The following is an 18,820-nucleotide window of genomic DNA, read 5'->3' as shown; positions in this document are numbered from 1 at the left end:
ACATATTTTATTCAACACAATAAACTCTGTTACAATATGGAACTGTCCTCTCTCAGTGATGAACATATTATCACGAGAGCTGCTAGGGTTATATTGAATAATAACTTCGATTAAGATAACACCTATAGTGTAAACCCTATGCCTGTGTTTATAGACTACACAATTACAAGATAATTTTCTAATTGATATGGAATATAATTATGCTTCCTAAAATATATCAACTAGTTATCTTTTCTTCCAAGTATTCTATTCTTTATAGAATTCTTTCTTCATGCATATTTCTTTCTGTCTTAGTCTCGATCTTCTTTCCTTTCAATCAGCCGCCTGCCTTATTTGAAAGTTTCCTTAAGTCCTGATATTATCTCCTGATAAATATCTTCTGATAACTTAAGTTTTGATAACTTAAATTCTGATATCTTAAGTCCTGACTTCAGTATAAGTACCGATTTCTAGTTAAGTACTGATTTGTCAAGTAAGATCTGAAAACTTAAACACAAATCATATTAGACATGACATCACAAATATATCTAACAAATTATAAAATCATAAAATTTTTTTTAGAGATAATCTAAATATTTATGGATTTAAAACTGTAATACAATCACCTTTAAAAATGAAACAGAACAATATAACTCGATATTTAATTACACATTCCAATCCTTTACACCAATAAATCACAGACAAATAGTATACATCAACACACTGGTGCCAAAAATTAAGACACATATTTTATTTAATTATTTATTCAATTATTGCACGTTAAGTTAATAGAAAATATACGAATAGTTATAGGCCTCATACTCCAACACACTTCTTTCACCTTGTTTCAGTTCTAGAAACTCAATTTCCATTTGACTCCGCACACAATCTGGGAAATACTTTTCCAACAACAACTCAGTAAACCTAGCCCATGGAACAAGGCCTTCTCCTTCTAACACTCTGGTTGACTCCCACCAATAATTCGCTTCATTTTTCAAGAAATAGCTTGTATAGTTGGTCTTAAGATTATCACTTACATGAACAAGGTTGAAAACTTACTCCATTTCTTTTAACCATGCTCCAACAGCTACTGGATTATGTTCACCTTGAGACTCAGGAGGTTTAACACTCTAGAAATATTTAAAACTAGCACTTTGATTCACTCCTTGTTGTTGCTGCTGCAACAGTAGTTACCGCTACTGAACCTGTTGGATTAACTACAACTGTTGTTGCTGCTGCTGGCGCAAAAAATCTAGAATTTCATTTATAGTTGGACACTCCGTAAAACTACTACTATTTTCTTTAGACTGGGTAGCTTTCTTAGGTGGCATCTTCCTGAGATATATAAATGAGTTTTATTCAAAACATAACAAAATGTTTAACAAAAGATATCACCGTTTAAACGGTGCACCTGTATCAGGAAAATGATGCCCAATAAAATACCCATGTCCTTAATATCGGGGTCCATTTATAAAAGAAATCTAGATTAATAGCACTAACAATCATAGCAATAATGACAGTAGCAGAATCAACAACAGTTCAGGAAAACTAAAATACAAAGAAACTGAACACCATAGCATAGCTCCTCGATACAACAACAACTGACCAACTTCCCGTCACTGCTCTATTACCACATTAACACCAATCTGATATACTACGAGACTTATCTGGCTATATCAACCACCAATTACATAGAACAAGCTGGTAAATCAGATCAACTTTCATTTACTTCCAATAATCAAAGCTGTCTAATCGCAGAGATCTCTGAAGGAATTTATTATCATGGAATACCAAATATAATTCCAAAATCAAGAAAATCAAATAAGAAAAAAAATAGTGAAGAAGATATAGGTATGACTGAGAGCAACCATACAAGTACATAAGATGGCCAGTCTTAGTACCGCATAGCTCACAACACATACTTCAGTGGCGTCCCACCAGACCCTTTTGTCACACAGACAAATTGTCAACTCATATGCATTATTTGCCCCAATCAACCGATAGAATCTTCGAGAAAAGAAACAATGTTTAAATAGAGATTTACAAATAAGGAGGGAGAAAATCCGATTTATAATTGAACCAACAGAACCCTAATTGACTTACCCCGAGTTCTCAACTTTCGCATAGGAAAAGTAAACAACTTACATGATATGAAACAATGACTCTGGAAATAAAATACATTTCAAGAAAGAAGTATAAGGGTTCAAAGATACCACCTCCCATTCTAATCCGCATTCATTATAAAACTGGGCTGTCATAGCAGCCAATGACTATTATCATGCTACCCGAACTCGCCAAGGTCACACAATCGGTCTAATAACATTTCTTGTAATAGAAAAGGTGATATTTAGAAATAACATTGGCGTCTCTTCAGCTGACACATCCAGGGTCTGCTCAGAAGCTGAATTCTCTGAATCAGACTCAAATTCTCGAGAGGAAAACTAGAAATATCTATCGGACATTACTAATAATACATATACAAAGGAAACGTACTCTAGGTTAGGGCAGTTCCAGCCAATCCTCAACAGACGTCAGGGTGACGCTTCCGGAACTCTTGACTGAACTCATAGACTCGCTCCTCTAATTGAGTTGCTGAATCATATTTATATATAAATCTGCCTACACTCTTCTGACCCTACTCCTAACCTAAATCAGGGACTCAAACCTGTAGCTCTGATACCAACTGTGACGGCCTCAACCCCGGGGTCAGGAGTTGACGTCATCAATAACAATAATAACAGCATAATATAATCCAACTTAATAAAAACACGACCCCTTTTACCAAGATCTTTTCCAGGTTTAAGTATGATTTAGGTTACAACTATTACAAAATCGACTTACAACAACCATCCTGACGCAACTAACTTAACACAACAACTCAACAGACCATCCTTGGTCCAACACAACCATATCAGAGGAGCCTGACATAGAGGGAACTGGAACTTTGCCCGACTATCACGGAAGAATCTTTTAGGCATTTGCCAATACATATATAAAACATTCTGCAAGGGTGAGCAATCAATTGCTCAGCACTACCACTATATGAGTAACAAGTAAATCAGTTTATGATAAAGCAATGATAGGAACAGAGATTATAGCTCATTTGCAAGACATGTAAAACATTCATAAACTGGATATTCAAAACTAGCATGCTTTCAACAAAACAAACGTAGTAGTGTGTTGTGTACAAATACCAGAGTTTAATTCTAGCATGCCATTTTCATTCCAAATCCACTGTATAACTCACTTGTTCTGTTACGAGAATCACAAAGCCAAATCAGATATGTACGGATATGTGAAGACAGCTGATCAGGCTATCAACACCAGACGCTCTAACTGCCATCCTATTTACCTGTTCCGGAACTCAGAGACTAGCTAGGTCTCTAACCTGCTGGACTAATCGGTTATATATTGCGTGCAACCCAATTAGCCTCTTACGCCACCTCAATAGGCCTACTCTGGCCCTATGTATCCCATATCTGATCGTTTTATCCAGTTTTCCAAACACTTATACCTATCTCATTTTCATAATCATTCGTTTTAACAGCATACATATAAAATCCAGTTCGCAAATCATTTCATTCGAGATAGGTACTTTTTGAAGTTACTTTTCCCCAAAATAGGTTTGAAAACAGTGATTTATAACTACAAGGGATACATAACTTAAAACGTTTCTATTCCATTACGAGAATAAAACATTTAGCTATTCATACGTAGTGAACCATACAAGAATGGTCAGGGGTACTTTCCTTGTAGAGATTTATAACTATTATTGATCGAATCTGAGCCGACTCGGGCGCTCAGGCTTTATCGTCTAACCACTAGATAGCCTTGGATTTGACTTCAACACTCAGGTTCTTCAGTTGAAACCCTACTGAGCTCGTCGACTGTCCACTAGGTTATCTCTAGTTCGATATCAATTCCGGAGTCCTTCAACTAGAACTTTTAGAGCCGAAATACCCAATGTTAGATGACCAGGTATGCTTGACATATCCTCGCTAACAAGCTACCCATACTGTACCATATCCCGACTCGTACTCATATATACTATTATAATACATACAACAATCAGGGTTCACATACTCAAACTCAACTTGATTCTCATTTTCGGAAAATGCATATACTCTTCGGTTTAGAAAACAAGTTGTTAGTCATATTTTATAAAGTATTTATTTATTATTATATAACTATTTACATTCGACTGGTAATTCCGATATGTTACAGGGTACGTTCCCGAAAAATCGGGCAGAGCTTCCTTTGCTTGTCGGACTACCCGTCGAATACACTCGACGCCAATTTAACAACAACAACCAATTACATCCATAATCCGAATACAATTCCCAACCTCCGATTCAACCCAATCATATCAATCAAAATTCCATAAACGTCCAAATTCCAACTTGATTACAATTATCACTTATTATTCATATTTATTTATTTTCAAATATTAGGACTCAGATATACATCATCATTGTCCACCATTCGCTCGTCGAAATTCATCGCGGACGGCGGTAAAATCCGCGGGGACCCGATTAATTCGGGTTCCAACATGAACTTCACCGATTAGCAATATAATTCCACACGAATTTACTGATATCACGAAACAACAATCAAATAAATCCTGAAAAAACAAAATAAAATTTAAATTTCAGATTATAACGAGACCAGTCAACAGGCAAAGCAACACAGAATCGTAGAACCACTGGGCCACACGCACACGCGCGGCCGAAAAAAGGAGGGAACTAGGCGGCAATTAAAAACACACAGGAGCGGCAGTAACACAACAACCAACCCAAAACTGACCCATCCGACTATACACATATATTAGTAGTATATACATACAAAGGGAACGGAGCCACCCACCAACAAGGAGGAAACTCACCGGAAAAATAAGAGACCATTACGGCAAAAACAGGGCAAGAATGGACGGAATTACCGAGTACAGGGGAAGGAACAACTCGGAATCGTGTTGTAATTAAAAGAAACAAACAGAGATGGAGGCGACTATGTTGTACCGTGAAAGAGAAAAGAGAGACGCAAGAGAGACAGTCGAGAGATTAAGCCCCCCTTCCCTGTCTTTTATTTTTTTTAACTACTCTGCATCCAACACGTGGTTCTCACAACCTTATTTGATTGCCACGTGTCTCGCAATTTGGGACACGTATTAATAAGTATACTGTAACTTTGGTTCGCTATCTCGCCTGTTATGGATTAAAACTACTATATATAATTGCTGTATTTAATACTAAGGAACGTGAGCTTCGAGGCTCGGTTTGACTGCTCTTGTGTTTCGTGACTCAATCTGCCTTAACAAGATGCCTACGTACCTTGCTGATTGCCAAGGATCAAGTCAAAAAACGTAGTTCTGATTTGTGGGGGTGAGACCCCTTATATAGATGTGGGAGTCCTTGAATTGGACTTGGTATAGGAGACTTGGTGGATAAGCCTCTGAATTAGGATAGACTTAGGAGTCCTAGGAAGTAGGAGGCTGATTCCTTATCCTTTTAGGTCCCCTTGAGGCTAATCTCTAAGGACTTATATCCTTATCGGGACTCTTTTCAACATCTGATTTCTCCCTTATTAATTAATTACGAAATTAATTAATAATCAGGGCTTTTTGGGCTTTTTTTTTATTTCACCAGGCCTGATCTGGTCCGTCAGGCTTAACCTTTCTGGTCTGAATATTATACATCTTATTATTGGGTCCAGCAGCCCATTATTAATAAAATCAGGATTTATTTATCCCTATCATTTGCCCCCCAACTTTTGGGAAACATTGATTAGGTTTCACAGAAGTTAAGTCTATTCGTTCCCTTACAGGGTTTCGTTCTTGCGTAAAGTGTGGAGCGACCTACACGTTTACAACGAGTTTTTCCTTTTATTCAGGAATTATTTTGATTTCCAGGAATTTTTCCCTTATTTCCGGGATTTTTTCCCTAATTTCTGGATTTTTCCCTAATTTTCCTGGGATTTTTCCTCATTTTCTGGAATTTTCCCTAATTTTTCTGGGATTTTTCCTTATTTTCTGGAATTTTCCCTAATTTTTCTGGGATTTTTCCTCATTTTCTGGAATTTTCCCTAATTTTTCTGGGATTTTTCCTTATTTTCTGGAATTTTCCCTAATTTTTCTGGGATTTTTCCTTATTTTCTGAAATTTTCCCTAATTTTTCCGGGATTTTTCCTCATTTCCAGCCCTTTTTTCGACCAGGATCCTAGTCGAAATTTCGACCTGGATCCTAGTCGAAAATAGGGGTCAGCCTTATCATCCTGGTCGAAGGATTTCGACTAGGATCCACGACCTGGATTTCGACCAGGATCCTAGTCGAAATTCGACCTGGATCTAGGTCGTCAATTCCCCACTTTTAGTTTCTGATTTTGAGCCCTTCGACTAGGATTTCGACCAGGATCCTAGTCGAAATTCGACCTGGATCTAGGTCGTCAATTCCCCACTTTTAGTTTCTGATTTTGAGCCCTTCGACTAGGATTTCGACCAGGATCCTAGTCGAAATTTCGACCTGGATCCTGGTCGAAAATTCTTTGGTTTTCTTGATTCCTGGTCGAAGAATTTCGACTAGGATTCACGACCTGGATTTCGACCAGGATCCTAGTCGAAATTCGACCTGGATTTTTAATCCTTATTTCTGTAAAATGCTTGTCTAATTCGACCTCATTCCTAGTCGAAGTTTCGACCTCAATTCAGTTCTATTTTTTCCGCTTTTTTCGTGAATCTAGTCGAAAAATTTCGAGCAGGGATCACGACCTGGATTTCGACCTGAATCCTGGTCTTTTTTCTCCGTTATTTTCGGGTGTCTGCTCGAAAGTTTTTGAGCAGGATTCACGACCTGGATTTCGACCTGAATCCTGGTCTTTTTTCTCCGTTATTTTCGGGTGTCTGCTCGAAAGTTTTTGAGCAGGATTCACGACCTGGATTTCGACCTGAATCCTGGTCTTTTTTCTCCGTTATTTTCGGGTGTCTGCTCGAAAGTTTTTGAGCAGGATTCACGACCTGGATTTCGACCTGAATCCTGGTCTTACATCTTTTTATTTGGGCCTTACATTTTTTAAGGCTAAAACTGTATTTTCCAAATCCTAATTGGATTTGGGCCTATTTCTCTATTGGGCTTTATCAAATATTGCTGGGCCTCTTTATTGGGCTTTATCAAATATTACTGGGCCTCTTTACTGGGCTTTATCAAATATTACTGGGCCTCTTTACTGGGCTTTATCAAATATTACTGGGCCTCTTTACTGGGCTTTATCACACCCTGTTTAGAATGCCCTAGAATTCCTAGGAATATTCTGGAAGATGCTTTTTCCTGGGCTTTTTCTCATGGGCCTTTGTTCTTAATGGGCTTTTTGTCCCTTCAACTTCTTTTTCCTCCTATATAAAGGAATGAGGAAAGGTCACTACTCCTCACTTCCTCATTTCTTTGTTTTCTTCTTCATTCTCCTGCTAAGATTCTCAGAGCAATAACAGCAAGTCGGAGCTCAAAGCCTTTCTCAGGAGTGCTTTTTCAGGTAAGATTTCTCCCTTTGTTTTTTGTGTTCATTTTTCCATTGTGTGCCATTTTAAGACAGCCTATTTACGTGCCTCATACCTTTTTCAGATGGCTGACAAAAGAATGACTCGTTTGGCCAAGATGAACGTGGCTAGAAAGTCCAATGATTTTCCTATTCGATCGAGGTATACTTCCTTAATCGACATGATCAACACTCGAGGGGACGAGTATCCGTCTGATGCGCATCTGGACGCACACGATCATATCAGCGCCTTACGGGATCCCAAGGAGCTGGAAAAGTTGAGCGGCTGCTTCAAAATCAAAGAACCTTTTAAGCTGGTTCTTGCAGGTCCGGCCGACAGGGCCTGTCAGTGGAAGAAGGGCGCGCTATGCGTCTATAGGGATACTCTAAGGGCAGGTATTAGACTCCCTTTTCATCCATTCATTCCTTTACTTTTGGCTGATGTAGGCATCAGCCCTTGCCAGCTTCCCCCCAATTCCTGGAGGTTGATCCTATGCTATCTGTCGCAATGCGCCAAGCACAGCATCCCCACATCTGTTGCTGTTTTCAGGAAGATTTTCCAGTTCAAGAACAGCCCCGATAAAAGTCCGGGTTGGGTTTCTATCAACCAACGCCCCACTATCCCCCATATTGTGAATGGGAAATCCATCCCTGACAACAATTTGGGGTGGAAGAAGGATTTTTTGTTTATAGTTTGGGAGGGTGGAGACTGGGGTTCCCTATTTCGATCTTCTTTTGGGATTGCCGTGGATGGGAGCCCAAATGACATAGCTTTGTCTGAGGAGGAGGCTAGAGGTTTCAACCTCCTGACGCAAGACAACGGCACCTCCCATTCTTGGGATCTTATCCGGGAGACTGTCCTGGTAGAACGCGGCCTCTCGCCCGTTCATAAGAAAAGTAAGTTCCTACCTTCGTCTACTTTATTTCCTGCATTTTTATTCCATTAGTTTTCAACTGACTTTGCTTGCCGCAGTGGCTGAGAAGATTGAGGAGGCTACGAAGCCAAAGGACCTGGAAACGACCAGGATGAAGAGGGCTGGGAAGATTTTCAAAGATCCTAGGCTTGGTGATCGCTTCCCTGAGTTCCTCCTTCAGGCTATGGAGCCAAATGAGGAAGGTCCCAGCCAGGTTTTGCGCACCAAGCAGAGGCCAGGGGCCTATTTTCAACCTGCCTGGGGGATCCGGGGCAAGGACTCAATATTGGGCAGCACAGCCCTGTCCAAGGAATGGTCCAAACATTCCATCTCTCCGGTGGACTATCAAGACTTTGTCCTCCAACAGGACTTAGAGGGGAACGAGCTTTTTGGAGCCCAAGCCCTGGCGACAGTACGCATTTTACTTATGCCTTTTACACTTTTCTTTTCATGCTTCTTTTCTAAAGTTTTGCTATTTCTCTTGCAGGCTAACGCCCATTTTCAAGGGGCAATTCACCAAGCTAAGGCTTGGAAGGTTGGCCTGGAAGATGCCAACAAGAAGTTGGAGGAGGCCAACCAAAAAATTGAGGCCCTTGAAGCTCAATTGGCTTCTTCCACTTCTGACCTGGAGACGGCCCGGGCTGAAAACGTAATCTTGAAGGCGCAGAAGGACAAAGCCTTTGACGGCTGGATGGATACCCAAGAATTCAAAGACCTGATGGTGGAGCATGACGCCCTTCTTCACCCAGTCAGCTACAAGGAGGGTTGGGACGCTGCTGTGGAGGCTATCCAGGATGAGTTTCCCGAGATCCTTGAGCAGTCGCCCTTTCCCTGCCCTGTGCGGGTTCCAGAGCTTGGAGGCGTTACTGAGAAGCTTGCTGGCATGATCAGGGATGGAGAAGAGGAAGATTCTTCTGAGGAGGAACTCGAGCCTGCTACTAAGAAGGCAAGGGTGGAAGAACCTTCAAAAGTAGTGCCTCAACAGCCATCATCTCCTGCAGAGGGAACTTCCACAGGGACTTCGGAGGGTTCGACTGAGACTTCTGAAGAGACGACTGAAACTTCCGAGGAGTCGTCGGATAGTGGTTCTGAAGAATCTTAACCTTCCAAGGCCTAATTTTTTTGTATATCTTCTTTATGAACTTTATTTTTATCAGAAGTTGTTACCCTTTGGGGTTAAATTTTGTATGTTGCTCCTTCGGCCTCTTATCATTATAGTCTTAATGTGTGTTTAAACATCCTTTAGATAGAAATAACTTAAAACTCTTTAACATGAAGTCTGGTTTTTCAAAACCTTACATAGCATGGGTTCGACCCTAATCAACAATAACTTGACAATGTAAATTCTACTGGAATATAAAATCCTACGCAAGCAAAGCTTCCAGGTGCTTTTAAACCTACTTGCCATAATGACAAGTGAGAATCGTACTTCGCCTATCCTACACGTAGTAAACCTTCAGGTTTTGTGCGTGCCAGGTCCTCGGGACTTCAAAACCATCCACAGTCTCGAGCTTGTAGGTTCCTCTACCTTGAACACTCTTGACTCTATACGGCCCTTCCCAATTTGGGGCAAGCTTCCCTTTTTGTCCTACACCAGATGCTTCTATCTTCCTCAAGACTAGATCGCCTTGTTTAAAAAACCTTTCTTTAACCCTTAGGTTGTAGTAGAATGAAGCTTTTTTCTGATATTCTACTATCTTTGCATGTGCTTTATCTCGCACTTCATCGATTAAATCCAGGGCTAGCTTCTGCCCTTCCTCATTTTCTTTCTCATCAAAAGCCTGAATCCTTGGAGAAGAATGTGATATCTCCACGGGAACTACTGCTTCTGCCCCATATGCCAACATGAAAGGGGTCGCACCTGTCGTGACTCTACAGGTAGTCCTATATGCCCATAATATGGGAAGTATCTCATCCACCCAATTATTTCTTGACTTCTCGATCCTCTTCTTTAATCCGTCCAGAATTATTCGATTTGCAACTTCTGCTTGCCCATTAGCTTGTGGGTGAGCGACAGAGGTGAACCGTAACTCAATTTCATTTTCTTCACAGTACTTCTTGAATTCCTCATTATTGAATTGCGTTCCATTGTCAGTGACGAGGATACGGGGAATTCCATATCGGCACATAATATTTTCCCACAGGAATTGTGCAACCTGCTTAGTTGTGATTTTGGCCAAAGGTTTGGCTTCGATCCACTTGGTGAAATAATCAATGGCTACAATCAGAAACTTCCTTTGTGCTGTGGCCATAGGAAAAGGCCCTAGAATATCCATCCCCCACATAGCAAAGGGAATAGGTGAGTTGATAGAGGTCAGCATCTCGGGGGGTTGTCTGGCGATTGGTGCATGCTTCTGACAACGATCACACTTCTTTACATATTCTTTGGCATCAGCCATCATTTCTGGCCAATAGAAGCCTAAACGAGTTATCTTATGAGCCAAGGCCCTGCCCCCCAAGTGTTGCCCACAAATGCCTTCATGCACTTCCTCGAGAGCCAAGCGTGCCTCATCGGGCCTAAGACACCTCAAGTAAGGAACCACGAAAGACCTTTTATATAGAATCCCATCTATCAAAGAGTACCTTAGTGCTCGAACAGTTAACTTCCGTGCCTCAATTGTATCGCTTGGCAACCAACCGGTCTGAATGTGAGCCTTGATGGGATCAATCCATGACGTCCCCAAGCCTACGGGAGCTACAAGTTTAACATCTATGCTTCGTGTCTTCAAAACACGGAAGTACACACTTCCTGAACTATTTTCAATCTCAGATGAAGCAAACTTTGATAGCGCATCTGCTTTAGCATTTTCTTCCCTTGGAATGTGTTCAACATGGCATTCATTAAATTGGGTCATCACAGCCCTTACTAGGCGAACATACTTTGCCATCGTATCATCCTTTGCTTCAAATTCTCCCTTTACCTGGGATATGATCAACTTCGAGTCTCCACGGACCTTTAAGTTTTCGACTCTAAGTGTCCCAGCTAGACCAAGGCCAGCAATCAGGGCTTCATACTCTGCCTCATTGTTTGTGGTTGGGAAGTCTAGCTTCATGGCATACTCAATTAAGAATCCATCAGGGCTTTGCAAAACCAACCCTGCTCCACTGGAATTTGTTTTTGATGCTCCATCAAAATAGAGAACCCAATATTCTTTCTCCTTGTCCCCATTGTCGACTCTCTTTTCTTGAGGTGTGGTATCTTCCTGCCCCCCGACTTCTTGGTTGGGTATGGTACATTCCACCACGAAGTCAGCTAGTGCCTGGGCTTTTATGGCCATACGTGGCTTATACTTGAGATCGAACTCTCCCAACTCTATTGCCCACTTAATTAGTCTTCCACTTGCCTTGGGACTGTGAATGATATTTCTCAGTGGCTGATTTGTTAGCACTTCAATTTGGTGAGCTTGAAAATAAGGACGCAGCTTTCTTGAAGCCATCACCAAGGCTAAAGCGAATTTCTCAATGGCTGAATAATTCAACTCAGCACCATGCAAAATTTTGCTGACATAGTATACGGGTTTCTGGACTTTTAGTTCCTCCTTAACCAACACCGCGCTCAAGGCGCTTTCTGAAACAGCCAAGTACAAGAATAAAACTTCACCCAAAACTGGCTTGGCCAACAACGGGGCCTGGCCCATATACTTCTTTAACTCTTCAAATGCCTTCTGATTTTCCTCACTCCATACAAAGTTTTTAATGTTCTTTAATGACTTGAAGAATGACAAACACTTGTCTCCTGACTTGGAGATGAATCGCCCTAGCGCAGCAACCCTTCCTGTGAGTTTCTGAACATCCTTGACAGTTTTTGGGGGTTCCATGTCCAGGATTGCCTTTATTTTATCGGGGTTAGCCTCAATTCCCCTCTTTGAGACCATCAATCCCAAGAATTTTCCAGATCCTACTCCGAAGGCACACTTCGTGGGATTCAACATCATCTTGTGGTACCTCAGGACCTCAAAAGCTTCCCTCAAATGGGTTATATGATCAATCTTTACTAGACTCTTGACTAGCATGTCATCAACATAGACTTCCATAGTCTTCCCAATAAGATCCTTAAAAATTTTATTCACCAACCTTTGATAGGTGGCTCCTGCATTCTTGAGACCAAACGCCATAACAAGATAACAATAAACACCAAAGTCAGTGATAAATGATACCTTTGGAATGTCATCCTTATGCATTTTGATCTGGTTGTATCCGCTAAATCCATCCATGAAACTCAACATCTCATGTCCAGCGGTGGCATCAATCAAAGTATCAATTCTAGGTAGCGGAAAACAGTCTTTGGGGCATGCATCATTCAGATCGGTGAAGTCTATACACATCCTCCACTTTCCATTAGCCTTCTTCACCATTACAGGGTTTGCTAACCACTCCGGAAATTGAATCTCCTCAATGAAACCAGCCTCTAAGAGCTTTTCCACTTCCTGCTTTATAGCCTCTTGTCTTTTCGGGGCAAAATTTCTTTTCTTTTGTTTCACTGTCTTCCGGCTTGGATCCACGTTTAACTTGTGGGTAATTAACCCCGGATCTATGCCTGGCATATCAGCTGCTGACCATGCAAACACATCACTATTTTCTTGCAAAAATTTCACTAACTTCCCTCTAAGGGGCTCCTCTAATGTAGCTCCAATGAAAGTCATCCTCTCAGGATTCTTGGGATCTAAAGGAACCGAAACCAATTCTTCTGCTGGCCTTCCTCTATTCTCATCATTTTCTCGAACATCCATATCTTCAATAGGAAGAACCTGCCCCCCGACTCCATCTGCCCTCAAAGAGGCCACATAACAGCTTCTAGCCATTTTTTGATCTCCCCTCTCTTCTCCAATCCCATTTCGGGTGGGAAACTTCATGACTGAATGGTAGGAAGAGGGGACTGCCTTGAAGGCATGTATCCCTGTTCTCCCCATGATAGCATTATAAGTTGAACTAGCCTTTACCACCACAAAATCCAGCATCTGCGTTGCTTGCCTTGGCTCCGTACCTATGGTGGTTGGTAATTTAATTATCCCTTCCACAGGACATTCTACTCCAGCAAATCCATATATCGGCATGTCGGTTGGTGTCAACTGGGAGTCGTTATACCCCATCCTTAGAAAGGTGTCGTGGAGCAAGATATCCACAGAAGCACCATTATCCACAAGGACCCTCTTAACCGGGCTATTTCCTATTATCGGCGTTATGACCAGTGGGTCGTCATGGGGAAACTTCACACCCTCTAGGTCGGAATCATCAAAAGCCAATGTTACTTCTGTCCTGGCCCTCTTCGGGGCTTCTCCAACAATATGCATAACCTCTCTAGTATATGCCTTTCTGGAATTTTTGGACAATCCAGCAGCAGTTGGACCTCCAAAGATCGTGTTTATTACAGGCCCTCGAGGTCTCGGCCCTCCATAAATGGTGTTTATAACTGGTCCTCTAGGTTGGGGATTCCGCCCCTGATCATCTTGGTCCCTCCTACGATCTTCAAAGTTCTTCCTTCCATTATTGTTTCTGTCTCCTCCATCTCCAGTATACTTGTTCAGCCTTCCTTTTCGAATCAAAAACTCAATTTCATCTTTCAACTGCCTACACTCATCGGTGTCATGGCCAACATCTTTGTGAAACCTGCAATACTTGCCCTTATCTAGCTTGGCGGGATCAGCCTTCAAGGGCTTAGGCCAGCGAATATCTCTGTCTTTCTCAATCTCCATCAAAATCTGACTTCTGGGGGCATTCAGCTTAGCGTATTCAGTGAACTTTTGCCCAGGTCCTCCCTTCTTGGGGGTTGAATCAGGGTTTTGTTCAGTTCTAGGATACTTATCCTTAGCGATGTACTCCAAATCAGTTTTTCGTTTCTTGCCTCCAGTGGGCTCATTACTTACTACGGTCTTCCTCATACTCTCTTCAACCTTGATATACTTCCCTGCCCTCTCTTGGAGCTGCAACATGCTCTCAGGGGGTCGTTTGGCCAAAGACATCTTGAAAAACTCATCCCTAGTTCCTTGTTGCAGCGCTATCATGGCTACCTTATCATCAAGGTCTGGGACTTTTAAAGCCTCCTTTGTAAAACGATTTAGGTAATCTCTTAAGGATTCTTTAGCTCCCTGCACAAGACTCATAAGAGATGCTGAACTTTTCTCATGGACTCTTCCACTGATGAATTGCTTAATAAAAGCCTGACTTAATTCTCTGAATGATCCAATAGAATTTGGGGGTAGGCGACTGTACCATCTTTGAGCCATACCCGACAGGGTTTGAGGGAAGGCCCGACATTTTATAGCATCATTCACGGGTTGCAGCAGCAGTGCATTAGAGAATGTCCTAACATGATTAGCGGGGTCTCCCGTGCCATCATAGGCTTTGATAGTGGGCATCTTAAATTTTCTTGAGATATGGGCATTCATTATCTCTTCTGTGAAGGGTGGAGTTGGATCATCAGGATCTCCAAGGGGAAGGAGATTGCTTGGATCAGTTCTTGGGACAGCATCCCTTCTTCTTACCGGACCATCCAGGTCTATGATAGGAGGAGGATTTCTCCCCCTAGGAGGTATGTGGGGTCTGGTGGCTTGGTAAGCCTCCAAATCACGCCTCAGCCTTTGGATTTCAGCCTCATGAGCCCTGATCTTTTCCTGCACTTCTTGGGGATTCGCCCCTGGGGTGCTTTGGGGGCGTTGCCTTCCATCGGGCATTGGCTCTTTTCCAGGACGCCTCCTTCTCGGGGCCACTTCATCATCCGAAGATTCGGAGTCTCTCTCAGTGTATGGACCAGAAAATTCCCGATCCTCAGGGATAGGATCCAAACCTCGTATATAGGGGGGCGACCGCCCTCGTGCTTCGCTTCGCCCAGCATATCCACTTCCTCCAACCTCAGGGTGAAGGGGCATCCCATAAGGGGGGTTAGTAGTAAAAATAGTTGAGTATTCATACCCGACGGGTCGAGAATTCACAGGTATATGTATTTGTTGAACTTGAGGATTCGTACCTTGAACAGTCGGGGGAGTTGTCCCTTGTGGCTGAGGATGAGTTGCCCCTGTCTGGGCTTCCTCCTGAGTAGATGCATAAGTTGAATGGGGAGGAACCTCCACGGTTGATGAAATCACCTGGGTTGTCCCTGATGGTGTTCCCTCCTCCAAAGTGCTGGTTGTTCTCCGTGTTCTCGCCATGGTTGTTGTTGCGTAGTTTCCCACAGACGGCGCCAAATGTTATGGATTAAAACTACTATATATAATTGCTGTATTTAATACTAAGGAACGTGAGCTTCGAGGCTCGGTTTGACTGCTCTTGTGTTTCGTGACTCAATCTGCCTTAACAAGATGCCTACGTACCTTGCTGATTGCCAAGGATCAAGTCAAAAAACGTAGTTCTGATTTGTGGGGGTGAGACCCCTTATATAGATGTGGGAGTCCTTGAATTGGACTTGGTATAGGAGACTTGGTGGATAAGCCTCTGAATTAGGATAGACTTAGGAGTCCTAGGAAGTAGGAGGCTGATTCCTTATCCTTTTAGGTCCCCTTGAGGCTAATCTCTAAGGACTTATATCCTTATCAGGACTCTTTTCAACATCTGATTTCTCCCTTATTAATTAATTACGAAATTAATTAATAATCAGGGCTTTTTGGGCTTTTTTTTTATTTCACCAGGCCTGATCTGGTCCGTCAGGCTTAACCTTTCTGGTCTGAATATTATACATCTTATTATTGGGTCCAGCAGCCCATTATTAATAAAATCAGGATTTATTTATCCCTATCATCGCCATTTATCGGGCCAAGCCGCATAAAAAAATAAGTTCATAAAATTACGAAATTAATCTTAAAATATTAAAAATATCCCGAAGTAAATAAAAACAAAATTTTCAAAATTTTAAAACAATTTCTGAAATGCAATTTATACCCACTTTAAGCAATTCAACGAATCAACGCGCGGTGAAATTAATCCTAAAAATTTCCAAAATATTTTTAAATTCCTGGAATATTCACAACTTAAATAAATATGAATTTCATAATTTTTAAAATATTTCTGAATTCAAGATTGATTTTACTAATAAATACAATCATAAAATCATTCAGGAATAAATAATTAATAAAATATTGATTTCTAAATTTTATAAATTCCCAAAAATAATTATTAAAATTATAGAACCATAAAAATAATTTTAGAGACAATCCAAATATTTATGGAAATAAAACTGTAATAAAATCACTTTTATCAGCGAAACAAAATCATAAAACCCATTAATTAACCACGCAATTCAATCTCGTATACTAGTAATCACATATACATAGTAACAAAGTAATAACCTGTTGACGAAACCCATATATATAGTTTATTTATTTAATTACTCAATAATTACACATTTAGATAATAAAAATATACGAGTCATTATATATACCTTGTGAATTCTGACACCATGTTGCCAACTACTCAATTTAATTTAAAAGATGACAAGGATGAAGATGAGCAAAAGCTTGATGAACAAAAACCTTCTGGCTCAAATCCAAGTCAATCTTCAAGAGGAACTGGGAGCAAGGATAAGAAGCAGGATGAGAAGAAAGGAGATGACAAGAAAAGAGATGAAAGGAGGAGGAAAAAAGAAAGAAGACAATTCAGAACCACACCAACAAACCCTAAAAATCCAAACAAATAAAGCTCAACCTTCAAAGCCAACAAATTCATACACTGAACCACCTCCTAACTCAAAGCCTAGATTCCTATACGAACAAACTACTAACAACTTTCTAAAAATACCAATCACGGCAAGCCAAACATTTCTCAAGAAAATCACAAACCTACCTTCTGTCAAGCCATCACTTAAATTTCACTACAAGTCTGTTGGGAGGAAATCTAAGAAAGCTAAGCATACTGAAAAAGTGCAAGTTACTGAGAGGGCCATCTGGAATTGTTACAAGCAAAGTGATTTTCTACCTCTAAACTGGTGAACTCATATGAACACTACTTTCAACAACTAGATGAGGAAATAGTCAGAGTTTGGGTTGTAACACTAAGGGAAGTAAAAATCTACTATGAAGATGGGTCCTTCACATTTCTTGGCAGCAACTTAATGGACACCTTTTCACCCACAGAAATCAAGAGAGTGATAAGTTTACTGAATGATAAGGATACTACAACAAGGGCATGGCGATCTGTTTTAGATGAATGGTTGATAGTAAGGGAGAAAAGAAGAGCAAGAAACAAGGCTGAATATGAGGAGAAGAAGTATGATGAGGAAATAGAAATGTACATTAAAAGATCAGAAGAACTCAAGGAAAAAGGGATGAGCAGAATTTCCAAGGACGGAAGATTTCTAAATGTCAAAGCTGGCACATTTTCAAAATTTAGAATTGATTTGTTGAGTGGCTATCCAAAACCTGACAGACTCAAACTTGTGGAAGCTCTAAGTGGGACACCAATCATAGAGGAACTAGAAATTCTTGTATACTTAATGGACCTCATTAGAGAAGAAACATGAGATACGGTATTTGTCTAATGTGTGTATATGTTAAAATCAAAAAATCATCTAATGTATGAATGTAATATTTGTGTCAATTTTTTTTATGAAATCTATCTGTTCATTGTAGCTTGGGGTTAGTTTTGTTAACATGCATGAATTTTTGATAAGAAATTTTCTCACAAATTGGGGGAGACTGTTGTACAAGACATGCATGTACTATAACAAGACTAAGTCAATTTGACAACCCTAAGTAAGTTGTACTGTAATCTAAATTTGCATTTTGTATTGTAACATTTAAGTCTGTAAAAATGAAGATCATGCCTCAATAAAAGTGTGAAGAAGCTTGGAGTTGAATAAATCTATTTTGTGAAAAATATTCTAAGTCAAGAAGTATACAAGTCACAAATTATGTGTTATAGAAAAGTCATTCGAGAACTTCAGAATGACTTATCGAGAAGTCAAGAAAAGCTACTAGAGAACTCAGAGATATCGACAAGCCAAATTGAAGATATGAAAATTGGAGATATCGACAAGTCATTTCTTCACTAGAGAACTCTGGAGACATCGATATGTCTATTTGTCACTAGAGAACTCAAAGATATCGCTAGGCCAAAGTGAAGACATGAAGATGAGAGATCTCGATAAGCCAAATTCTCCTGTAGAGAAATCAGAGACTTTGATAAGTTAAAACAATTATAGATTGATTAGAGATCTCGATAAGTCATTATACTTATCGAGATGTCTACTTCTCTACATGACTAACTGGAGATCTCGATATAAAGGTTCAAGTACAGAATGCAGATCAGTTTAATATCCAAGATTAACAATCAACAAACAAATCAATCACTGATTTCAAATATCTACAAAAGCAGCTTGAAGAGTACAAGATCAAATGCCAAGATTAACTGGCAAAATAATATCACAGGCGTGCAAGATTAGCAAAGATACACTAAGCCAGAAATAGAAAGATTTGGTT

Source organism: Apium graveolens, chromosome 2 (assembly GCF_009905375.1).
Source record: "Apium graveolens cultivar Ventura chromosome 2, ASM990537v1, whole genome shotgun sequence".
Lineage (NCBI taxonomy): Eukaryota > Viridiplantae > Streptophyta > Magnoliopsida > Apiales > Apiaceae > Apium > Apium graveolens.
The sequence above is the reverse complement of the archived record's forward strand: the minus strand, read 5'-3'. Positions refer to the sequence as shown.